Source organism: Triticum aestivum, chromosome 7A (genome assembly GCF_018294505.1).
Source record: "Triticum aestivum cultivar Chinese Spring chromosome 7A, IWGSC CS RefSeq v2.1, whole genome shotgun sequence".
NCBI classification, from domain to species: Eukaryota; Viridiplantae; Streptophyta; class Magnoliopsida; order Poales; family Poaceae; genus Triticum; species Triticum aestivum.
The window spans coordinates 549,149,806-549,175,426 of record NC_057812.1 but is presented as its reverse complement, the minus strand read 5'-3'; the positions used below and the strand labels follow the sequence as shown (position 1 = coordinate 549,175,426).

The following is a 25,621-nucleotide window of genomic DNA, read 5'->3' as shown; positions in this document are numbered from 1 at the left end:
CATCAAAAATTCTGTTTTTATCATTTACCTACTCGAGGACGAGTAGGAATTAAGCTTGGGGATGCTTGATACGTCTCCAATGTATCTATAATTTTTTATTGTTCCATGCTATTATATTATCTGTTTTGGATGTTTAATGGGCTTTAATTTACCTTCTAATATTATTTTCAGAACAAACCTACTAACTAAAGGCCCGGTGCAAATTTTTGTTTTTTGCCTATTTCAGTGTTTCGCGGAAAAGGAATATCAAACGGAATCCAAACCGAATGAAACCTTCGGGGGAGTTATTATTGGAAAAAACGTGATCCAGGAGACTTGGAGTGGACGTCAAGAAAGAAGCAAGGAGGCCACGAGGCAGGGAGGCGCGCCCCCCACCCTTGTGGGCCCCTCGCAGCTCCACCGACGTACTTCTTCCTCCTATATATACCCATATACCCCAAAAACATACAGGAACACCACGAAACCCTATTTCCACCGCCGCAACCTTCTGTACCCGTGAGATCCCATCTTGAGGCCTTTTCCGGCGCTCTGCCGGAGGGGGAATCAATCACGGAGGGCTTCTACATCAACATCATAGCCTGTCCGATGATGTGTCGGTAGTTTATCACAAACCTTCGGGTCCATAGTTATTAGCTAGATGGCTTCTCTTCTCTCTTTGGATCTCAATACAAAGTTCTCCTCGATTCTCTTGGAGATCTATTCGATGTAATTCTTTTTGCGATGTGTTTGTCAATATCCGATGAATTGTGGGTTTATGATCAAGATTATCTATGAACAATATTTGATTCTTCTCTGAAATCTTTTATGCATGATTTAAATATCTTTGCAAGCCTCTTTGAATTATTAGTTTGGTTTCGCCTACTAGACTGATCGTTCTTGCAATGGGAGAAGTGCTTAGCTTTGGGTTCAATCTTGCGGTGTCCTTTCCCAGTGACAACAGGGCCAGCAAGGCACATATTGTATTGTTGCCATCGAGGATAAAAAGATGGGGTTTATATCATATTGCTTGAGTTTATCCCTCTACATCATGTCATCTTGCCTAATGCGTTACTCTGTTCTTATGAACTTAATACTCTAGATGCATGCTGGATAGCGGTCGATGTATGGAGTAATAGTAGTAGATGCAGAATCGTTTCGGTCTACTTGTCGCAGATGTGATGCCTATATACATTTTCATGCCTAGATATTCTCATAAGTATTCGCTTTTCTATCAATTGCTCGACAGTAATTTGTTCACCCACCGTAGAATTTTCTATCTTGAGAGAAGCCACTAGTGAAACCTATGGCCCCCGGGTCTACCTTCCATCATATTATTTCCATAGCAATTTTCTATTTCTATTACTGTTTATTTTCCAATCTATATCATAAAAATACCAAAAATATTTATCTTATTATCTGTATCAGATCTCACTTTCGTAAGTGACCGTGAAGGGATTGACAACCCCTTTATCGCGTTGGTTGCGAGGTTCTTGTTTGTTTGTGCGGGTACTAGGTGACTTGTGTGTTACCTCCTACTGGATTGATACCTTGGTTCTCAAAAACTGAGGGAAATACTTACGCTACTGTGATGCATCATCCTTTCCTCTTCAAGGGATAACCAACGCATGCTCAAGAGGTAGCAGTACCAATCTGAGGTTTTGAGACAAAGATCAGATACAAGAGATGAACTAGGGTTTGAGAGGAGATGGCGCTGGTGAAGATATTGATGGAGATTGACCTCCTCCCGATGAGAGGATCATTCGTGATAACGATGGTGATGATTTCCCCCTCCCGGAGGGATGTTTCCCCTGCAGAACAGCTCCACCGGAGCCCTAGATTGGTTTCGCCAAGGTTCTGCCTCGAGACGGCGGCGCTTTGTCCTGAAAGCTTCCTTCTTTTTTTTCCAGGGCAAAAGACACCCTATACCATAAGATGGGCAACGGAGGCCTACCGGGTGGCCCACGAGGCAGGGGGCGTGCCCAAGGGGTAGGGCGCGCACCCCACCCTCGTGGACGGTGGCTGGCTCCCCTCTGGTGCTTTCTTCGCCCAATATTTTTAATATATTCCAAAACTGACTTCCCTGGAGTTTCGGGACTTTTGGAGTTATGCAGAATAGGTCTCTAATATTTTCTCCTTTTCCAGCCCAGAATTCCAACTGTCGGCATTCTCCCTCTTCATGTAAACCTTGTAAAATAAGAGAGAAAAGGCATAAGTATTGTGACATAATGTGTAATAACAGCCCATAATGCAATAAATATCAACATAAAAGCATGATGCAAAATGGACGTATCAACTCCCCCAAGCTTAGACCTCGCTTGTCCTCAAGCGGACGCCGATATCGAAAAATATGTCCACATGTTTAGAGATAGAGGTGTCGATAAAATAAAATACAGACATGAGGGCATCGTGATCATTCTTAGCACACCAACATATATATATATATATATACTTATGCTAAAGTAACAATCTATTCACAATGTCGAGTATGAATTAGAAACTTCATTGAAAACTAACAAACTATCATCTCAGTCATTGAAGCAATGAAAATTTATCATAACATCAGAAAGAGTCAATATAAGAGCTTTTCAGCAAGTCCACATACTCAACTATCATTTAGTCTTTCACAATTGCTAACACTCACGCAATACTAATGGGTATGAAGTTTTAATCGGACACAGAGAAAGATAGGGGCTTATGGTTTTGCCTCCCAACATTTTACCTCAAGGGTAATGTCAACAATAATGCTTTATGAAAACCCACATCCAATTAGTTATATATATCAGGATCTTTCCAACACATAGTTCCTGCCAAAGGATAAAATGTAAAAAGGAAAGGTGAAGATCACCATGACTCTTGTATAAAGTATAAGACAAAAACAAAAGATAGGCCCTTCGCAAAGGGAACAGCGGTTGTCATGTTCTTTTATGGTTGGATGCACAAAATCTTAATGCAAAAGAACATCACTTTATATTGCCACTTGTGATAGGGGTTTTTATTATGTTGTCTGTCGCTTTTATTTCTTCCATATCACAAGCTCGCATAAAGCTTATTTTCTCCACACCAATAGATCATACATATTTAGAGAGCAATTTTTATTGCTTGCAACAATGACAACTTACTTGAAGGATCTTACTCAATCCATAGGTGGATATGGTGTACTCTCATGGCAAAACTGGGTTTAAGGATATTTGGAAGCACAATTAGTATCTCTACTTGGTGCAAAGAATTTGGCTAGCATTTGGGGAAAGGCAAGCTCAACATGTTGGATGATCCATGACAATATAATTTATTTCGGATATAAGAAAACATAACCGATTACATTGTCTTCATTGTCCAACATCAACTTTTAGCATGTCATATTTTAATGAGTGCTCACAATCATAAAAGATGTCCAAGATAGTATATTTATATGTGGAAACCTATCTTTTTTTATTACTTCCTATTAATTGCAACGATTACCAAAACTATCACTACTGGAATCTAGCACTTTGCCATCTGTCATGGCAGATGGCAAAGGCATGGTCGGCGGATGGCAAAGGCTTTGCCATCTGCCAGCAGATGGCAAACGGTTTGTCTGAAACCCTGCTGGCAAACGCTTCTTTGCCGTCTGCTGGCGGATGGCAAAGAGCCTGTACCTTTGCCATCAGCTGGCAGATGGCAAAGCCTCTTAACAGGGTTAGCCCTGTTAGAAGGCTAATGGCATACTTTGCCGTCTGCCAGCAGATGGCAAAGGCTGCAGGCTCTTTGTCGTCTGCTAGCAGATGGCAAAGGCTGCATGCTTTGCCGTCAAAGGCTGCATGATTTGCCGTCTGCCAGCAGATGGCAAAGAGCTTTGCTATCTGCTGGCAAAGGCAGATGGCAAAGGGCCCAAATAGGCCAGCCTAAATTTTACATGTAGATGACACATGGCCTCTTTGCCATCTGCCAGCTGATGGCAAAGTGCCTATATTGCCCCCATTTAATTTTGTTTTTTCTTATATCAATTCATTTTCACAGAAAATCAAACACAAATATATTTATATGACCAATATAGCATATTCAACACATATTACCAATAGTCATGAACACATATATATCGAACACATATCCAACACATGTTACCAATAGTAGCAAGTTTCATCCATACATATACATAGTTTCATCAATATTACACAGTTTCATCATAGGTAGCAAGTTTCACAAAGTCAAAACAAAAACTAAAGACAAGCACTCCATCAATCGAAGCTTCCGTGATCTGAAGCAAATCTACAAAATGGGAAAGAAGAAAGTTAGAAGAAGAAGACTAGAAGAAGAAGATTATTATGATGCAACTAAAATGTGAAGATTATTATGATGCAACTAAAATGTGAAGATTATTATGATGCAACTTATATCTGTAAAATAGGTCATTTTGGAGCTAAGTATGGTTATTATGTCATTTTTGAGCCACCTTGGAGCACTTGATTTCTAACGTCTGGTAGCATGTTCGTGGAAAAAACAAACATATAGCAAACAGAAATATATGAAACTATAGTTTATATATGAAACAGCCTAGAAAAAAAACTATAGCTTACAAAGCTTAGTGAACTAAAGTATTAAATTCAATAAACTTTATTTTTAGAAAAGATAAAAATGATTTAGGTTGTGAAATATCATCCAATACTTGGTCCTACCATCCTAAAAAATGCTGATAATAGGCAGCCATAGTGTTGTAAAGTACATAATCCTATGGGTATGAAAATTAATCATGTCAGAGAGGTAAAGAAAAAAATCAAGTAAATTCAGCCTCTTGCACACCAAATCGATCTGTTGTTGCACCTAAGACATGATTTTTCTGGATTATAAGAAAACAAAATTGGAAGAGAAACTTCAGGGAAAGAGAAGTTTTCTTAAAACTGCTGCATATAGTACTCTTATTTGGCGTGAAAGGTACTCCAAAGTGTAGTACGTATTAGTTAAATGAGTAACCCTTAGCTGAAAATGTAGTCAGAGTGGCCATTTTAAACACTTGCGACATTAGCAATGTGTAGTCTTAATTTCAGGAGCGCTCTAATTATCTCTAGGATGGGCCACAGCAAAGTCATACTAATTCAAAATTGAGATATTTTTTCAGGGATAAGAATATTTGCTGCTACAATATATTGGACTGAACTCAAACAATGAGTGTTTCTTTCTTCTTTAAATACAATTGGCATTTTCATGCAACATGGATGAAACGATGAATAGATGAAATCAGCCTCTTATAATTACAACATGAAAAAATATTAGTTATATGCTTTGTTCCCACACATGTATTCTGAAATATGAAGTGGCACAATGAATCTAGACCTAATTTATCAAAACAACTGTGCAAATGAAATTAAGGGGACTATAGAAGCTTGTTGAGGAAATAGATATTTGGAGATTATATACAACTACATTTGTGTATCCTTAAAATACCTAGGAGAAACAAAATTTGGAGATCATATACAACTACATATTTGCTAAAAAGCACGGACACGGTGTATCCTTAAAATACCTAGGAGAAACAAAATTTGGAGATCATATACAACTACATATTTCATATTTGTTTTCACCCTTGATGCCATAATCCACGTATTTGTTTCAAATACAGTACACATTGGTAAAGCTCCATGTATTATAAATATACGATATGCAAAGAACAGTAAGGAGTTGCGGATGGCACATGCTATTTTTCTCAATTTACTATATGTTAGATTTTAGTATAAAAGAGAGAATATCGGGTAATTTTCTACATGGGCTTTTTTCGCAGAATGATTTTGTTGTAATAAATAATTCACCATAAATGTTTTAGGACCTTAGGGAGACACTCATGTTGACAGATCTAGGAAACAAATATGCATATAAGAATGCTCGAATATGGTAACTTTTATGAAACGAAACAGCAATGGCTACCACATGGAAGCATGTGCAGAGATATCTAAGAATCTAAAATGAGTAACGTACCAAGGCTGTTTCATGGCTATAAAAAAGAAGTGAAACAAATGAACTTCAGTACGTACAGCAGTACTATTAGAGTTGACGAAGGGCTGGTGTTGCTTGCTGTTTTCCTGGCGGAGGAGGGAGATCGGGGCTGGGTAGAAGAGATGGGAAAGATGTCAGACGGAGATACTTTTTACAGGGAGAGACGAACATGTTTTTTTGTAGGCTCGGAAAGAACTCCTTATGTGGGATAGTTCTTAAGGACTCTATGAGGGATTTCATCTGACGGCTCCAGAGGTGCAACTCTCAGATCGGATGGATGATTTTGTTATGTTTTCTAGGATTAACGTGGTGTCTCGATTAGTGCCTCCAATTAGTAAATACTAGTCGTCAACCCGTGCACCTGCACAGGCTAGCACTTTGGAAGAAAAATAAGTGCCGACGAATGTTGTAATATTCACTACATGTGCAAACTTGTAATAACTAAATTGTATTTACTTTATGTATTCTGGATGTTAGTGTGAGTGTGTCATACAAATACCATGGCAATTAATACTGACCTGTGATGTTCACTGTACCAGTGCCATCTTAATTAAACTGTAAACAACTAACTATAATGAGCACCCGTCAATTTTCATTTTCATATCTAACAAACAATTACCCATGTTTTCTTTAAACAATTTAGTACGTTAGATATGAATTTCTCACAACATGTTGACCAAATATAATATAACATTTTTAATCATATGAAGCTTATAGACATTGCGGGGATAAGATAGGGCGTATGTCTTTGCCATAGCCTCTAGTGCTGTTTCATAGATGATCGTCACCACCAAGTATTTTTTATCTTTTGTGAACATCTATGCTTCTGAAGCTTGCTCACACTACAACATTTTTTAAAAACGAAATGCACCTCAAACTACGATTATGTGCACAAAAATTGAGGAGAAAGGATGCATCTAGACGTTGGCAGATATGCGACAGTTATGGTACTATCAGTATTGAGCATTGATATGTGTACGATGTTCTGCGTCCGATGGGCGTACACCGGCACCATTGAACCATTCATACTCAGATCCAAATCAGAGCACACCACAGGATCAATTCCGTATAGGGATCCGACAGAAAAGTGTTGTACACACAGAACTTTTCACCTTTAATGTCTACATTAGGAACATGCAATGGACAATTCGGATGATATAATTAAACACATGAATTTTCTAATACTGACATAGAGGAATGATTTTCCTTAAAGTGCAATTGGCAAGTTACTCTTAGCAAAGATTGTATTCAACATAAACAGAGATGATTAATATTCGTAGCATGAACAGAGCATTATCTTGATGATGTAATAATTTACAGATTTTGTGCAACGACATGCCTCTTGAATTCACAGGTTTGTAATGAAATATGGAAAACATAAGATCTCATATTGGACTTTTATTAAAAACACATAATTTAATTTGCATTGAACTTTTACGATTGCCTGGTGAAAAAATTGTTTTTTCATAGAGATTTGAGTCGATGGAAATTGCCCTCTAAAATGTTGTTCAGTATAAGTAATCTTTGGAAGTATTTTGTAGATCAAGAAATCCTTATGGTATTTTTATGGATTTATGTCCGCCATAATTCCTACATAAAAAACTCAATCAAGGGGACCATATATTTATTTGTTGGTATCTTCAAAAAAATCTAATACGACCCTGTAAGTGATCCCCAAGTACTGCATAAAGGCCCAATCATGTTAATTCAGTAAAACAGGGACCTAGTTAGGGGAATCAATCAAGATCACCCTCTGTTTTCCCTCAAAAAGATCACCCTTTCTAAATATATATCCCAAAAATAATATAGAATGGTCAGACTGAATTTTAGTTTGTTCTCATTTCTCGGAAGCCCATACTATCTATCCCGGTCACATGGAGACTCCTTAGTAATTTTCAGGCTGAGAAATCGTATAGAACATTTTGAGGTAGAAATCACATGAAACTACCTAGACAATATTCTGCTAATGAATCAATAGATCAATTATATGCTGTTTTGAAGCTTGCATGTTCATACACTCTATGTTGCAATGAGTTGAGGATTATTACCTGCAATATTAATATATCTACTGGAGGATAAATTGATCAATCTTTTCCTCGTGGTACAGTTGTAATAGCCCAAGCTATAAATTGCAATATGACCAGCATGACTCTATTTAGAGAAATGTATACACCGCATTCCGAGAGGCCACATTAGCAGGCTGATACACACATTCTTTTTACTCAACACTGTATGAACTGATTCTCTGATATTAGTGTAGTCACAGGAAGTAAAAAAATGGCTTAGCTTGAGAGTATATATGCTGATGTGTGCATGATCTCACCGAAACTGGAAGATATAATATGTTTGCTTAATTTTAGTCCACTTACTCAGCCAATCGACCTGAATCCAAGCTCACACTTCAAACAACATTCATGTACTAATTCCATCCAGGGAGCATCAAGTACCATTAGAATAGAACAGAAAAAGGCAGAAGACAAACCTGAGGGTGAGAGGGGTGAGACGGCAATATAGTTGCCCAAATTTGGCATCATCCTCATTGTGCATGTATCCATCAAAATCTAAGAAATCTCATGCCGCTTCTGTCCTTCCAGACCAAGATGTGGTGGCGATTGGAAAGCTTGTATCCAATATTGGTGTTGATGCACGGATAGAAGAGCCATTAGGAATGCAGACGACCTGGAAAATCACGTTGGGGAAGGGATTCACAATTCATGATTGAAGCCGCAGCAGAACAGTTTACAGCCACACAGATGGGAAGATAACCCTGATCGTAATGAACACACTTATTTGTAAATTCAATTAGTACAATGCATCCATAGAAATCATAAATCTGCTGCCAAGAAATCACTCACATACTGGATGGCTGGGTACCCACATAGCAAAATGCATTAACTTGTGATTCCAGAATTAAACAACCAACAACATGCGCCAGGGTAGGATTTTGCACACAACAAGTACTCTGAAAATAAACTGCACACATGTACAGAACAGAGAACATGAGCCAGGACACTGATCCATAGGGAAGAAGGGGGACGAGCTCACCTTGCAGTTTAGGCTTCGGGGGCGTGGTCGTCCTGGTGCCGCTCCTAGATTGGGAGCGTCGCTCGGGCATCAATGGCGTCGGGGCTAGCTCCTCTGAGACATGGGGTCACAGCTCCTTGAAGAAGGCACGTCGGACAGCGGCGAAGATGGGATCCGGTGGGAAATAGATCGGGCTGACGGGGGCGGGGCGGTGGGCGGCCTGGATCCAGAGCAGCGACCGACGGGGACCGGCGCGGCCGGCCTTGATCCTTGGGGTGGCGGGCGGCGACCGGCGGGGAGGCGCAACTGGTCGGTCTCCTCCCTCGCGGTGGGGCGGGAATGGACCGGCGGGATGGCCTATCCTCCGGCCATGTAGGGGAAACCGACGGCGGCGGCGACCGGTGAGGGCGGCGGCGACCGGTGAGGGTGGCGTGGAACCCTATCCAGCACGCACGGGAGTGGGCTGAGACTGATTCGGGGTGGCTGGGGTTTTTTTTAGGGAGGCTGGGGGTTTTCTTTTCTTTAATTTTTCACTCTTCGCTTTTTTTAGCAAGGAGAGAGATAGTCCCATCTCTTTGCCATCTGCCAGCAGATGGTGTCTGCTGGCAGATGGCAAAGAGGTGGGGCTGGTACGCCGTTACACTGTTGACGGCCACAGGATTTGCCAACCTCATATTTACCATCCACTAGCAGATGGCAAATAATTGGCTGATGGCAACCATGTTCTTTGCCGTCTGTCAGTTCTTTGCCATCTGTTTTTTATAAGCAGATGGCAAAGACGTTCTTTGCCATCAGCTGGCAGATGGCAAAGAGCTGGCTGATGGCAAATTCCCTGTTTCCAGTAGTGTATGTTAGTCAACTCTCAGCAACTTTTATTCATCACACTCTTTATATGTAAAGTCATTACTTTCCGTAAGATCGATATGATATCTTTATTTCTTTTTATTCTCTCCCCCTTTTTTATTTCCTCAATATCGTAGCAAGATAACCAAGCCCTCACGACTTGATTACATAGATAAGGATCATAAAGCAAAACTCAAAACTAGATCATACTAAAACTTTATTCTACTAAATCAAGATATATAACCAAAAGAATCGAACTAAGTAAAACAGTAAAGATAGAAGTGTGATGGTGATACAATACCGAGGCACTCCCCCAAGCTTGGCAGTTGCCAAGGGGAGTGCCCATACCCGATACTCAGTTCTCCTTTGGTGGTAGTGATGATGGAGTTGTTGATGATGCGGGCTTGTCATCCATCTTCCAAGGCATAGGCTCACCATCATAGAAGGATGATCGAGTCTCCGGGATCCTCAAATCTGCAGCCAAACTCATCCTTTTGAATCTATATTCATACTCACAGTTTTGGTTTTGCAGGTCATGGATCTGGGCTTGGAGGTGCTCAATTTTCTTGTGAAGCTTGAAGATGGTCTCCCCAATGTTCTTGGCATCCAGCTTGTGGTTGTTGGTGAACTTTGCGGTCATCATGTGGTTGGCGTCGAGTCCGCGTTCCACCATCCCTTGACACTTGAAAACTTGTTGCTCCATTGCTTCAAGTCTTGTCTCCACGCTTCCGGTCCTCCTTGGTCCCTCAACATCGCGGATGTGCAGCACCCCCTCACGCATCTCAATGGTTTGAGGGTGTTGCAGCACCTCTGCGAGGTAGGGATTGATGACATTCTCGAAAAACTTGTCCTTGGAGGCGCTTGAAGACGTCACGGTGATCTAGATCTGTTAGAAAAACAGCTCGAAACAAAAGCAGGATATATTTGCATGGTACGGTGGTCAAAACTTTCGGGGGATTATATAATGAATCTTTACCGACCAAAAAAAGTATCGCGCAAGAAATCGGAATCCGGAGGGCACACGAGGTGCCCATGAGGCAGGGGGCGCGCCCTCCACCCTCGTGGACGCCTCGTGTCCTTTCCGGACTGCTTCTTATTTTCCTATTTTCTTAAATATTTCAAAATGGAGAAAATTGCTATTAGAACTCTTTTGGAGTCGGTTTACTTACCTTCCACATACCTATTCCTTTTCGGAGTCTGAAACGTTCTGGAAAGTTTCCCTTATGTACTCCTCCGGGGTTACGATATTAATAACATTGGTTTCAACATTTATGGGATTACTGAGATATAATGTTTGATTCTTTGACCGTTCACCACCTTCAGATTTGTGCCTTCGAAGTTGTTGATTTTTATGGCACCGGAACGATAGACCTCCTCGATATTGTAAGGACCTTCCCATCTAGAGAGGAGTTTTCCTACAAAAAATCTTAAACGAGAGTTGTACAATAGAACATAATCACCTACATTAAACTCATGCTTTTGTATCCTTTTGTCATGCCATCTTTTAACTTTTTCTTTAAACAGTTTGGCATTCTCATAGGCCTGGGTTCTCCACTCATCAAGTGAGCCAATGTCAAATAGTCTCTTCTCACTGGCAAGTTTGAAATCATAATTGAGCTCTTTAATGGCCCAATATGCCTTATGCTCTAGTTCGAGAGGTAAGTGACATGTTTTTCCATAAACCATTTTATACGGAGACACACCCATAGGATTTTTATATGCAGTTCTATAGGCCCGTAATGCATCATCAAGTTTCTTGGACCAATTCTTTCTAGATCTATTAACAATCTCTTGAAAAATTAATTTAAGCTCTCTATTACTCAGTTCCACCTGACCACTAGATTGTGGGTGGTATGGAGATGCAATTCTATGATTAACATCATACTTAGCAAGCATTTTACGAAAGGCAGCATGAATAAAATGTGAACCACCATTAGTCATTAAGTATCTAGGGACTCCAAACCTTGGAAAAATAACTTCTTTAAGCATCTTAATAGAGGTGTTATGATCAGCACTACTAGTTGGAATAGTTTCTACCCACTTAGTAACGTAATCAACAGCAACTAAAATATGTGTGTACCGATTAGAGTAAGGAAACGGTCCCATATAATCAAAGCCCCAAACATCAAATGGTTCAATAACAAGTGAATAGTTCATAGGCATTTCTTGACGTCTACTAATATTACCAATTCTTTGACATTCATCACAAGACAAGACAAACTTACGGGCATCCTTGAAAAGAGTAGGCCAATAAAAACCGGATTGCAATATCTTATGTGCAGTTCTATCTCCAACGTGGTGTCCTCCATAAGCCTCAGAGTGACACTTGTGAAGGATCTGTTCCTATTCATGCTCAAGTACACAACGTCTACTGACACCATATACTCCTTCTTTATAAAGGTGTGGAGCATCCCAGAAGTAATGTCTTAAATCATAGAAAAACTTTTTTTTTGCTGGTATGTGAAACTAGGAGGTATAAATTTAGCAACAATGTAATTAGCATAATCAGCACACCATGGAGCAGTACGAGATGAATTTATGACACCTAATTGTTCATCAGGAAAGCTATCATCTATAGGTAGTGGGTCATCAAGAACATTCTCTAACCTAGACAAGTTGTCTGCAACGGGGTTCTCAACTCCCTTTCTATCAATAATATGCAAATCAAATTCTTGTAGCAAGAGAACCCATCTAATAAGTTTAGGTTTAGCTTCTTTCTTTTCCATAAGGTATTTAACAGCAGCATGATCAGTGTGAACAGTTACTTTAGAATCAACTATATAAGGTCTAAACTTATCACAAGCAAATACAACTACTAAAAATTCTTTTTCAGTAGTAGCATAATTTCTCTGGGCATTGTCTAGAGTTTTACTAGCATATTGGATAACATTTAATTTCTTATCAACTCTTTGTCCTAGAACAGCACCTACAGCATAATCACTAGCATCACACATAATTTCAAAGGGTACATTCCAATCAGGTGGTTGAACAATAGGTGCAAAAATCAAGGCTTTCTTAGGTATTTCAAATGCTTCTACACAATTATCATCAAAGACAAAAGGAACATCTTTTTGTAAGAGATTAGTCAGAGGCCTAGAAATTTTTGAGAAGTCTTTAATGAACCTCTTATAAAAACCGCCATGACCAAGGAAACTTCTTATACCTTTAATGTCCTTAGGACACGGCATCTTTTCAATAGCATCAACTTTAGCCTTATCAACTTCAATGCCTCTTTAAGAAACTTTATGCCCCAAGACAATACCTTCATTAACCATAAAGTGGCACTTCTCCTAATTCAAGACAAGATTAGTTTCTTCACATCTCTGCAAAACTTGATCAAGGTTGCTTAAGCGATCATCGAAAGAAGTTCCATACATGAAGAAATCATCCATGAAAACCTCAACAATCTTTTCACAAAAGTTAGAGAATATAGCAGTCATACATCTTTGAAAGGTAGCAGGTGCATTACATAAACCAAAAGGCATATGTCCATAAGCAAAGGTATCGAAAGGGCAAGTAAAAGTGGTCTTTTCCGGATCCTCTTTCGACACAGGTATTTGAGAGAAACCAGAATAACCATCTAGAAAGCAAAAATCTGTATGTTTGGATAATCTTTCTAGCATTTGATCAATAAAAGGTAAAGGGTAATGATCCTTTCTAGTATATTTAATTTGCGGAAATCAATTACCATTCTATAACATGTAACAATTCTTTGTGGGACCAATTCATCTTTATCATTAGGAACAACAGTAATCCCTCCCTTCTTAGGGACACAATTGACGGGACTTATCCACTAACTATCAGCGACAAGATAAAATATACCTGCCTCCAGAAGCTTTAGCATTTCATTTCTTACCACTTCTTTCATCTTAGGATTTAACCGTCATTGGTGATCATCAACCGGTTTAGCGTCTTTCTTCAATTTTATTTTGTGCTGGCATAGAGTGGGACTAATGCCCTTAAGATCATCAAGAGTATATCCAATAGCAGCTCGGTGCTTCTTAATATCTCTTCTTCCTGCTTTGGAAGGTTAGCACTAATAATAACAGGATATATCTTCTTTTCATCAAGATAAGCATATTTAAGAGTATCAGGTAACGGTTTAAGCTCAAACACGGGATCACCCTTGGGTGGAGGAGGATCCCCTAGAATTTCAACATGCAAGTTGTGTTTCAGAATAGGTCCCTATTTAAAGAATACTTCATCTATTTCCCTTCTTTCATTCATAAACATATCATTTTCATGGTCTAGCAAATATTGTTATAAAGGATCATTAGGAGGCACAACAATAGAAGCAAGACCAATAATTTCATCTTTACTAGGCAATTCTTTATCATGGGGTTGTCTACGAAATTTAGCAAAATTAAAATCATGAGACATATCCCCTAAACCAACAGAAATAATATCCTTTTTGCAGTCTATCTTAGCATTAACAGTATTCAAGAAGGGTTTACCAGATATAATGGGGCAAAAGTCATCTTGTGGGGAACCAAGAACAAGAAAATAAGTAGGATATTTAACTTTCCCACACAAGACTTCAACATCTCTAACAATCCCAGCTGGTGAAATAGTATCTCTATTGGCAAGCTTAACTGTAACATCATACCTTCTATCTCAACAGGTGCAATATCATGCATAATTTCTTCGTATAAGGAGTGAGGTATTGCACTCGCACTAGCACCAATGTCATATAAGCCATGGTAGAAATGATCTCCTATTTTAACAGAAACAATAGGCATGCCTACAACAGGTCTATGTTTATCTTTAGTATCGGGTCTAGCAATCCTAGCAGCTTCATCATAGAAGTAAATAACATGCCCATCAATATTATCGACCAAGAGATCTTTAACCATAGCAACCCTAGGTTCAACTTTCATTTGCTTAGGGGGGTGTAGGTGTTCTAGCATTACTCTTACGAACCACAGTTGAAGCTTTAGCATGATCCTTTATTCTAACAGGGAAAGGTGGTTTATGAATATAAGCGGTAGGAACAATAGGATCAACATTATAAGTGATAGTATTTTCTTCAACTTTAATAGATTCAGCTACTTTTACTTCAATGGGAGGATGATATTTAAACCACTTCTCCTTAGGGAGATCAACATGAGTAGCAAATGATTCACAGAAAGAAGCTACTATCTTAGAGTCAAGTCCATATTTAGTGCTAAATTCACGAAAAGCATTGGTATCCATAAAAGATTTAAGACAATCAAACTTAGGTGTTATACTGATACGTCTCCAACGTATCTATAATTTTTTATTGTTCCATGCTATTATATTATCTGTTTTGGATGATAACGGGCTTTATTTTACACTTTTATATTATTTTTGGGACTAACCTATTAATCGAAGGCCCAACCCAAATTGTTGTTTTTTGCCTATTTCAGTGTTTCGCAAAAAAGAAATATCAAACGGAGTCCAAACGGAATGAAACTTTCGGGAGCGTGATTTTTGGAACAAACGTGATCCAGAGGACTTGGAGTGGACGTCAAGCAATCAACGAGGAGGCCACGAGGCAGGGGGGCGCGCCAACCCCCCTAGGCGCGCCCTCCACCCTCATGGGCCCCTCATTGCTCCACCGACCTACTTCTTCCTCCTATATATATTCATATACCCCACAAACATCCAGGAGCACCACGAAACCCTATTTCCACCGCCGCAACCTTCCGTACCCAAGAGATCCCATCTTGGGGCCTTTTCCGGAGCTCCGCCGGAGGGGGCATCAATCACGGAGGGCCTCTACATCAACTCCATGGCCCCTCCGATGATGTGTGAGTAGTTTACCTTAGACCTTCGGGTCCATAGCTAGTAGCTAGATGGCTTATTCTCTCTCTTTGGATCTCAATATAAAGTTCTCCTCGATTCTCTTGGAGATCTATTTGATGTAATCTTCTTTTGCGGTGTGTTTGTAGAGATCCGATGAATTGTGGGTTTATGATCCAGATTATCTATGAACAATATTTGAATCTTCTCTGAATTCTTTTATGTATGATTGGTTTATCTTTGCAAGTCTCTTCAAATTATCAGTTTGGTTTGGCCTACTAGATTGATCATTCTTGCAATGGGAGAAGTGCTTAGCTTTGGGTTCAATCTTGTAGTGCTCGATCCCAGTGACAGAAAGGGAAACGACACGTATTGTATTGTTGCCATCGAGGATAAAAAGATGGGGTTTATATCATATTGCATGAGTTTATCCCTCTACATCATGTCATCTTGCTTAAGGCGTTACTCTGTTCCTATGAACTTAATACTCTAGATGCATGCTGGATAGCGGTCGATCTGTGGAGTAATAGTAGTAGATGCAGGCAGGGGTCGGTCTACTTGTCACAGACGTGATGCCTATATACATGATCATACCTAGATATTCTCATAATTATTCGCTTTTCTATCAATTGCTCGACAGTAATTTGTTCACCCACTGTAATACTTATGCTATCTTGAGAGAAGCCACTAGTGAAACCTATGGCCCACGGGTCTATTTTCCATCATACAAGTTTCCAATCTATTTTATTTTGCAATCTTTACTTTCAATCTATATCATAAAAATACCAAAAATATTTATCTCTACCAGATCTCACTCTTTCAAGTGGTCGTGAAGGGATTGACAACCCCTTTATCGCGTTGGTTGCGAGGTTCTTATTTGTTTGTGTAGGTACGAGGTGACTCGCGCGTGGTCTCCTACTGGATTGATACCTTGGTTCTCAAAAACTGAGGGAAATACTTACGCTACTTTGATGCATCACCCTTTCCTCTTCAAGGGAAAACCAACGCAGTGCTCAAGAGGTAGCAAGAAGGATTTTTGGCGCCGTTGTCGGGGAGGCTTACACCAAGTCAAGTCAAGATTCGATCTCCGGCCAACGTGCGATTTCTGGCGCCGTTGCTGGGGAGATCTACGCCAAGTCAAGACATACCAAGTACCCATCACAACTCTTATCCTTCCCATTACATTATTTGCCATTTGCCTCTCATTTTCCTCTCTCCCACTTCACCCTTGCCGTTTTATTCTCCCTCTTTTCCTTTTGCCCTCTTTTTCCGTTCGCCTCTTTTTCGCTTGCTTTTTGTTTGCTTGTGTGTTGGATTGCTTGCTTGTCACAATGGCTCAAGATAATACTGAATTGTGTGACTTTGCCAATACCAACAATAATGATTTTATTAGCACTCCGATTGCTCCTCTTACCGATGCTGAATCTTGTGAAATTAATACTGCTTTGCTGAATCTTATCATGAAAGATCCGTTTTCTGGCCTTCCTAGTGAAGATGCCGCTACCCATCTAAACAACTTTGTTGATTTGTGTGATATGCAAAAGAATAAAGATGTGGACAACGATATTGTTAAACTTAAGCTATTTCCATTTTCACTTAGAGATTGTGCTAAAGCTTGGTTTTCGTCTTTGTCTAAAAATAGTATTGATTCATGCAATAAGTGCAAAGATGCTTTTATCTCTAAGTATTTTCCTCCCGCTAAGATCATCTCTCTTAGAAACGATATTATGAATTTTAAGCAACTTGATCATGAACATGTTGCACAATCTTGGGAAAGGATAAAATTAATGATACATAATTGCCCTACACATGGTTTGAATTTATGGATGATTATACAAAAAAATTATGCCGGATTGAATTTTGCTTCTAGAAATCTTTTAGATTCAGCTGCGGGAGGCACTTTTATGGAAATCACTTTAGGAGAAGCTGCCAAACTCCTAGATAATATTATGGTTAATTATTCTCAATGGCACACTGAAAGATCTACTACTAAAAAGGTGCATGCAATTGAAGAGATTAATGTTTTGAGTGGAAAGATGGATGAACTTATGAAATTGTTTGCTAATAAGAGTGCTCCTACTGATCCTAATGATATGTCTTTGTCTACTTTGATTGAGAATAATATTGAATCTATGGATGTGAATTTTGTTGGTAGGAACAATTTTGGTAATAACGCGTATAGAGGTAATTTTAATTCTAGGCCGTTTCTCTAGTAATTCCTCTAATATTTATGGTAACTCCTACAAATTCTTATGGAAATTATAATAAGATGCCCTCTGATTTTGAATCTAGTATTAAAGAATTTATTACTTCACAAAAGAGTTTCAATGCTTTGATTGAAGAAAAATTGCTTAAGATTGATGAGTTGGCTAGGAACGTGGATACAATTTCTCTTGATGTTGATTCTTTGAAACTTAGTCCTATTCCACCTAAGCATGATATCAGTGAGTCTCTCAAAGCCATGGGAATTTCCATTAATGAGTGCAAAGAAATAACCACTAGGATGCGTGATAAGAAAGATTGCTTTGTGAAAGCGTGTTCTTCTAGTTTTCATGACAATAAATATGAAGATCTAAAAGTAATTGATGTGACCCCTATTAAATCTTTGTTTTGCAATATGAATCTTGATAATGATGGGACTGGAGATGAGTCAACTTTAGTTAGAAGGCGTCCCAAAAATTCGGAGTTTTTAGATCTTGATGAAAAAGTTGATAAAAGTGGGACTGGAGAGGTCAAAACTTTAAATGGCAATGAACCCACTATCTTGGATTTCAAGGAATTTAATTATGATAATTGCTCTATGATAGATTGTATTTCCTTGTTGCAATCTGTGCTAAATTCTCCTCATGCTTATAGTCAATATAAAGCTTTTACTAAACATATCGTTGATGCTTTGATGCAATCTTATGAATAAAAACTTGAGTTGGAAGTTTCTATCCATAGAAAACTTTACGATGAGTGGGAACCTAAAATAAAAATAAAAATTAAAGATCATGAATGCTATGCTTTGTGTGATTTGGGTGCAAGTGTTTCCATGATTCCAAAAACTTTGTGTGATTTGCTAGGTTTCCGTGAATTTGAAGATTGTTCTCTAAACTTGCACCTTGCGTATTCCACCATTAAGAAACTTATGGGAAGAATTAATGATGTTATTATTGTTGCAAATAGGAACTATGTGCCCGTAGATTTCATTGTTCTTGATATAGATTGCAATCCTTCATGTCCTATTATTCTTGGTAGACCTTTCCTTAGAACGATTGGTGCAATTATTGATATGAAGGAAGGGAATATTAGATTCCAATTTCCGTTAAGGAAGGGCATGGAACAATTTCTTAGAAATAAAATTAAACTACCTTATGAATCTATTATGAGAGACACTTATGGATTGCATACCAAAGATGACAATACCTAGATCTATCCTTGCTTTTATGCTTAGCTAAGAGCGTTAAACGATAGTGCTTGTTGGGAGGCAACGCAATTTTATTTTTACTCCTTGCTTTTTGCTCCTGTTTAGTAATAAATAATTTATCTAGCCTCTATTTTGGTTGTGTTCTTTGTGTTTAATTAGTGTTTGTGCCAAGTAGAACCGTTGGGAAGACATGGGGAAAGTCTTTTTGATCTTGCTGTAAAAAACAGAAACTTTAGCGCTCACAAGAATTGTTGCCATTTTTTATTGGAGAGCGATATTTAGTTAACTATTTGCAGATGATTAATAGATAAATTCCTAACATCCAAAAATTAATTTTAGAATTTTTTGGGGTTCCAGAAGTATTCGAAACCTACAGATTACTACAGACTGTTCTATTTTTGACAGATTCTGTTTTTGATGAATCTATGGCTAGTGATAGAGTTTATAAACCATAGAAAAGTTGTAATACGATAGGTTTAACACCAATATAAATAAACAATGAGTTCATTACATTACCTTGAAGTGGTGGTTTGTTTTCTTTTAATAACGGAGCTCATGAAGATTTTCTTTTAAGTTTTGTGTTGTGAAGTTTTCAAGTTTTCGGTAAGGATTTGATGGATTATGGAACAAGGAGTGGAAAGAGCCTAAGCTTGGGGATGCCCAAGGCATACCAAGGTAAAATCCAAGGACACCAAAAAAGCCTAAGCTTGGGGATGTCTCGGAAGGCATCCCCTCTTTCGTCTTCGTCTATCCGCAACTTTACTTGGAGCTATATTTTTATTTGCCACATGATATGTGTTTTGCTTGGAGCGTCTTGTATGATTTGAGTCTTTGCTTTTTAGTTCACCACAATCATCCTTGCTGTACACACCTTTTGATAGAGACACACATGAATTGGAATTTATTAGAATATTCTATGTGCTTCACTTATATCTTTTGAGCTATATAGTTTTTGCTCTAGAACTTCACTTATATCTTTTAGAGCACGGTGGTGGTTTTATTTTATAGAAATAATTGATCTCTCATGCTTCACTTCTATTATTTTGAGATTCCTTTAGAACAACATGGCAATTTGATTTTAGGCATAATAAAAACTTTCATATAAGTGCATTGAATACTAAGAGAAGTTTTATACTTGATGATTGTTTTGAGATATGGAGATAGTGATATCAAAGTTGTGCTAGTTGAGTAGTTGTGAATTTTAGGAATACTTGTGTTGAAGTTTGCAAGTCCCGTAGCATGCACGTATGGTAAACGTTGTGTAACAAATTTGAAACATGAGGTGTTATTTGATTGTCTTCCTTATGAGTGGAGGTCGGGGACGAGCGATGGTCTTTTCCTACCAATCTATCCCCCTAGGAGCATGCGCGTAATACTTGGTTTTTGATAACTTGTAGATTTTTTCAATAAGTGTGTGAGTTCTTTATGACTAATGTTGAGTCCATGGATTATACGCACTCTCACCCTTCCATCATTGCTAGCCTCTTTGGTGCCGTGCATTGCCCTTTCTCACCTTGAGAGTTGGTGCAAACTTCGCCGGTGCATCCAAACCCCGTGATACGATACGCTCTATCACACATAAACCTCCTTATATCTTCCTCAAAACAGCCACCATACCTACCTATTATGGCATTTTCATAGCTAGCCATTTCGAGATATATTGCCATGCAACTTTCCACCGTTCCGTTTATTATGACACGCATCATCATTATCATATTGCTTTGCATGATCATGTAGTTGACATCGTATTTGTGGCAAATCCACCATTCATAATTCTTTCATACATGTCACTCATGAGTCATTGCACATCCCAGTACACCACCGGAGGCATTCATATAGAGTCATATCTTGTTCTAGTATCGAGTTGTAATCATTGAGTTGTAAATAAATAGAAGTGTGATGATCATCAGTAATAGAGCATTGTCCCATAAAAAAGAAAGGCCAAATAATAATAAAAAGAAGGCCCAAAAAAATAAAAAATAAAAAAAGGGGGCAGTGCTACTATCCTTTTTTCTACACTTGTGCTTCAAAGTAGCACCATGATCTTTATGATAGAGAGTCCCTTGTTTTGTCATTTTCATATAGTAGTGGAAATTTTTTATTATAGAACTTGGCTTGTATATTCCACCAATGGGCCTCCTCAAGTGCCCTAGGTCTTCGTGAGAAAGCAAGTTGGATGCACACCCACTTAGTTTCTTTTGTTGAGCTTTCATACATTTATAGCTCTAGTGCATCTGTTGCATGGCAATCCCTACTCCTTGCATTGACATCAATTGATGGGCATCTCCCTAGCCCATTGATTAGCAGCGTTGATGTGAGACTTTCTCCTTTTTTGTCTTCTCCACATAACCCCTTTCGTTATATTCTATTCCACCCATAGTGTTATATCCATGGCTCACGCTCATGTATTGCGTGGAAGTTGAAAAAAGTTTGAGATTACTAAAGTATGAAACAATTGCTTGGCTTGTCATCGGGGTTGTGCATGATGAGAGCATTCTTGTGTGACGAAAATGGAGCATGACCAAACTATATGATTTTGTAGGGATGAACTTTCTTTGGCCATGTTATTTTGAGAAGACATGATTGCTTAGTTAGTATGCTTGAAGTATTATTATTTTTATGTCAATATTAAACTTTTATCTTGAATCTTTCGGATCTGAACATTCATGCCACAATAAAGAAAATTACATTGAGAAATATGTTAGGAAGCATTCCACATCAAAAATTCTGTTTTTATCATTTACCTACACGAGGACGAGCATGAATTAAGCTTGGGGATGCTTGATACGTCTCCAACGTATCTATAATTTTTGATTGTTCCATGCTATTATATTATCTGTTTTGGATGATAACGGTCTTTATTTTACACTTTTATATTATTTTTGGGACTAACCGAATAACCGGAGGCCCAACCCAAATTGTTGTTTTTTGCCTATTTCAGTGTTTCGCAGAAAAGGAATATCAAACAGAGTCCAAACGGAATAAAACCTTCGGGAGCGTGATTTTTGGAACAAACGTGATCCAGAGGACTTGGAGTGGATGTCAAGCAATCAACGAGGAGGCCATGAGGCAGGGGGCGCGCCTACCGCCCTGGGTGCGCCCTCCACCCTCGTGGGCCCCTTGTTGTTTCACCGACCTACTTCTTCCTCCTATATATATTCATATACCCCACAAACATCCAGGAGCACCATGAAACCCTATTTCCACCGCCGCAACCTTCTATACCCAAGGGATCCCATCTTGGGGCCTTTTTCGGAGCTCCACCGAAGGGGGCATCGATCACAGAGGGCCTCTACATCAACTCCATGGCCCCTCCGATAATGTGTGAGTAGTTTACCTTAGACCTTCGGGTCCATAGCTAGTAGCTAGATGGCTTCTTCTCTCTCTTTGGATCTCAATACAAAGTTCTCCTCGATTCTCTTGGAGATCCATTCGATGTAATCTTCTTTTGCGGTGTGTTTGTCGAAATCTGATGAATTGTGGGTTTATGATCCAGATTATCTATGAACAATATTTGAATCTTCTCTGAATTCTTTTATGTATGATTGGTTTATCTTTGCAAGTCTCTTCGAATTATCAGTTTGGTTTGGCCTACTAGATTGATATTTCTTGCAATGGGAGAAGTGCTTAGCTTTGGGTTCAATCTTGCGGTGCTCGATCCTAGTGATAGAAAGGGAAACAACACGTATTGTATAGTTTCCATCGAGGATAAAAAGATGGGGTTTATATCATATTGAATGAGTTTATCCCTCTACATCATGTCATCTTGCTTAAGGCGTTACTCTGTTCTTATGAACTTAATAGTCTAGATGCATGCTGGATAGCGGTCGATGTGTGGAGTAATAGTAGTAGATGCAGGCAGGAGTCGGTCTACTTGTCACGGACATGATGCCTATAAACATGATCATACCTAGATATTCTCATAATTGTTCGCTTTTCTATCAATTGCTCGACAGTAATTTGTTCACCCACCGTAATACTTATGCTATCTTGAGCGAAGCCACTAGTGAAACCTATGGCCCCCGGGTCTATTTTCCATCATACAAGTTTCCAATCTATTTTATTTTGCAATCTTTACTTTCAATCTATATCATAAAAATACCAAAAATATTTATCTCTATCAGATCTCACTCTTTCAAGTGGCCGTGAAGGGATTGACAACCCCTTTATCGTGTTGGTTGCGAGGTTCTTATTTGGTTGTGTAGGTACGAGGTAACTCGCGCATGGTCTCCTACTGGATTGATACCTTGGTTCTCAAAAACTAAGGGAAATGCTTACGCTACTTTGTTGCATCACCCTTTCCTCTTCAAGGGAAAACCAACACAGTGCTCAAGAGGTAGCATATACCTTACTCCTTACCTTCATCGAGTTCCCAATCTTCAGAGTTGCGTTTAATTCTTTCGAATAAATCCCATCTAAATTCAATAGTCTTCATCATAAAGGAACCAGTACAAGAAGTATCGAGCATGGAGCGATTATTGAGAGAAAGCCGAGCATAAAATTTTGAATGATAATTTCTCTTGAGAGCTCATGATTGGGGCATGAATATAATATTGACTTAAGCCTCCCCCAAGCTTGAGCAATACTTTATCCTTTGCGAGGCCAAATATATATATATATATATATATATATATATATATATATATAATTAGGATCACGATGAACCAGATGCATAGGATAAAACTTCTGATGAAATTCCAATTTCAATCGGTTGTAGTTCCATGATCCAATATCATCACATAGCCTAAACCATCTCAGTGCCTTTCCCTTCAAAGGTAAAGGGAATACCTTCTTCTTGATAACATCCTAGGGCATACCTGCAAGCTTAAATAATCCACAAACTTCATCCACATAGATTAGGTGCATATTGGGATGTAATGTTCCATCTCCTGTAAAAGGATTAGCTAGAAGTTTCTCTATCATACCCGAAGGAATTTCAAAGTAAACATTTTCAGTAGGTTCAGAAGGTCGAGGAGCAACTCTTTGCTCTACTGGTCAGGGTGAAGATACCCCGAACATGCCCCTCAAAGGATTGTTTTCCATAGTAACAAGTGACAGTAAATTTCAGCACACTATATAAATTTTTCCTTACCAAATTCCACCTACCAAAGGCCCTTCACTCCCCGGCAACGGCGCCAGAAAAAGAGTCTTGATGACCCACAAGTATAGGGGATCTATAGTAGTACTTTCGATAGGTAAGAGTGTCGAACCCAACGAGGAGCAGAAGGAAATGACAAGCAGTTTTTAGTAAGGTATTCTCTGCAAGCACTGAAATTATCGATAACAAATAGTTTTGTGATAAGGTAATTCGTAACGGGTAACAAGTAACAAAAGTAAACAAGGTGCAGAAAGGTGTCCCAATCCTTATTGTAGCTAAGGACAAGCCTCGATAAACTCTTATATAAAGGAAAGCGCTCCCGAGGACACATGGGAATTATCGTCAAGCTAGTTTTCATCATGCTCATATGATTTGCGTTTGTTACTTTGATAATTTGACATGTGGGTGGACCGGTGCTTGGGTATTGCCCTTCCTTGGACAAGCATCCCACTTATGATTAACCCCCCTCGCAAGCATCTGCAACTACGAAAGAAAAATTAAGGTAAACCTAATCATAGCATGAAACATATGGTCCAAATCAGCCCCTTACGAAGCAACGCATAAACAAGGGTTTAAGCTTCTGTCACTCTAGCAACCCATCATCTACTTATTACTTCCCAATGCCTTCCCCTAGGCCCAAACAATGGTGAAGTGTCATGTAGTCGATGTTCACATAACACCACTAGAGGAAAGACAACATACAACTCATCAAAATATCGAACGAATACCAAATTCACATGACTACTTATAGCAAGACTTCTCCCATGTCCTCGGGAACAAACGTAACTACTCACAAATCATGTTCATGTTCATAACCAGAGGGGTATTAATATGCATAAAGGATCTGAACATATAATCTTCCACCGAATAAACTAACTAGCATCAACTACAAGGAGTAATCAACACTACTAGCAACCCACAAATACCAATCTGAGGTTTTGAGACAAAGATCGGATACAAGAGATGAACTAGGGTTTGATAGGAGATGGTGTTGGTGAAGATGTTGATGGAGATTAACCCCCTCCCGATGAGAGGATTAGTGGTGATGACGATGGTGACGATTTCCCCCTCCCGAAGGGATGTTTCCCCGGCAGAACAGCTCCGCCGGAGCCCTAGATTGGTTCCGCCAAGGTTCCGCCTCGAGACGGCGGCGCTTCGTCCCGAAAGCTTCCTTCTTATTTTTTCCAGGGAAAAAGACACCTTATACTAGAAGATGGGCATTGGAGGCATGCCAAGTGGCCCACGAGGCAGGGGGGCGCGCCCAGGGGGTAGGGCGTGCCCCCACCCTCGTGGATGGTGGTTGGCTCCCCTCTGGTGCTCTCTTTGCCCAATATTTTTAATATATTCCAAAACTGATTTCCATGGAGTTTCAGGACTTTTGGAGTTGTGCAAAATAGGTCTCTAATATTTGCTCCTTTTCCAGCATAGAATTACAGCTGTCGGCATTCTCCCTCTTCATGTAAACCTTGTAAACCAAGAGAGAAAAGGCATAAGTATTGTGATATAATGTGTAATAACAGCCCATAATGCAATAAATATCG

General features: G+C 39.1%; 1 long non-coding RNA gene across 6 annotated transcripts; it reads right to left on the bottom strand.

Moving 5' to 3' along the window:
* Positions 1–4,102: 4,102 nt before the first annotated feature.
* Positions 4,103–9,470, bottom strand: LOC123148125 (uncharacterized). 6 transcript variants are annotated; one of them, XR_006473655.1, is made up of 4 exons: positions 8,989–9,466; positions 8,799–8,916; positions 8,426–8,622; positions 4,103–4,224 (listed from the first exon to the last, which is right to left on the bottom strand). It is a non-coding gene; the product is annotated as an uncharacterized lncRNA (long non-coding RNA). The 6 variants fall into 6 exon arrangements; XR_006473652.1 differs by lacking the exon at positions 8,799–8,916 and adding an exon at positions 5,982–6,052 and having other exon boundaries at positions 4,171–4,224; positions 8,989–9,465; XR_006473653.1 differs by lacking the exon at positions 8,799–8,916 and having other exon boundaries at positions 8,989–9,464.
* Between the last annotated feature and the right edge of the window lie 16,151 nt (positions 9,471–25,621).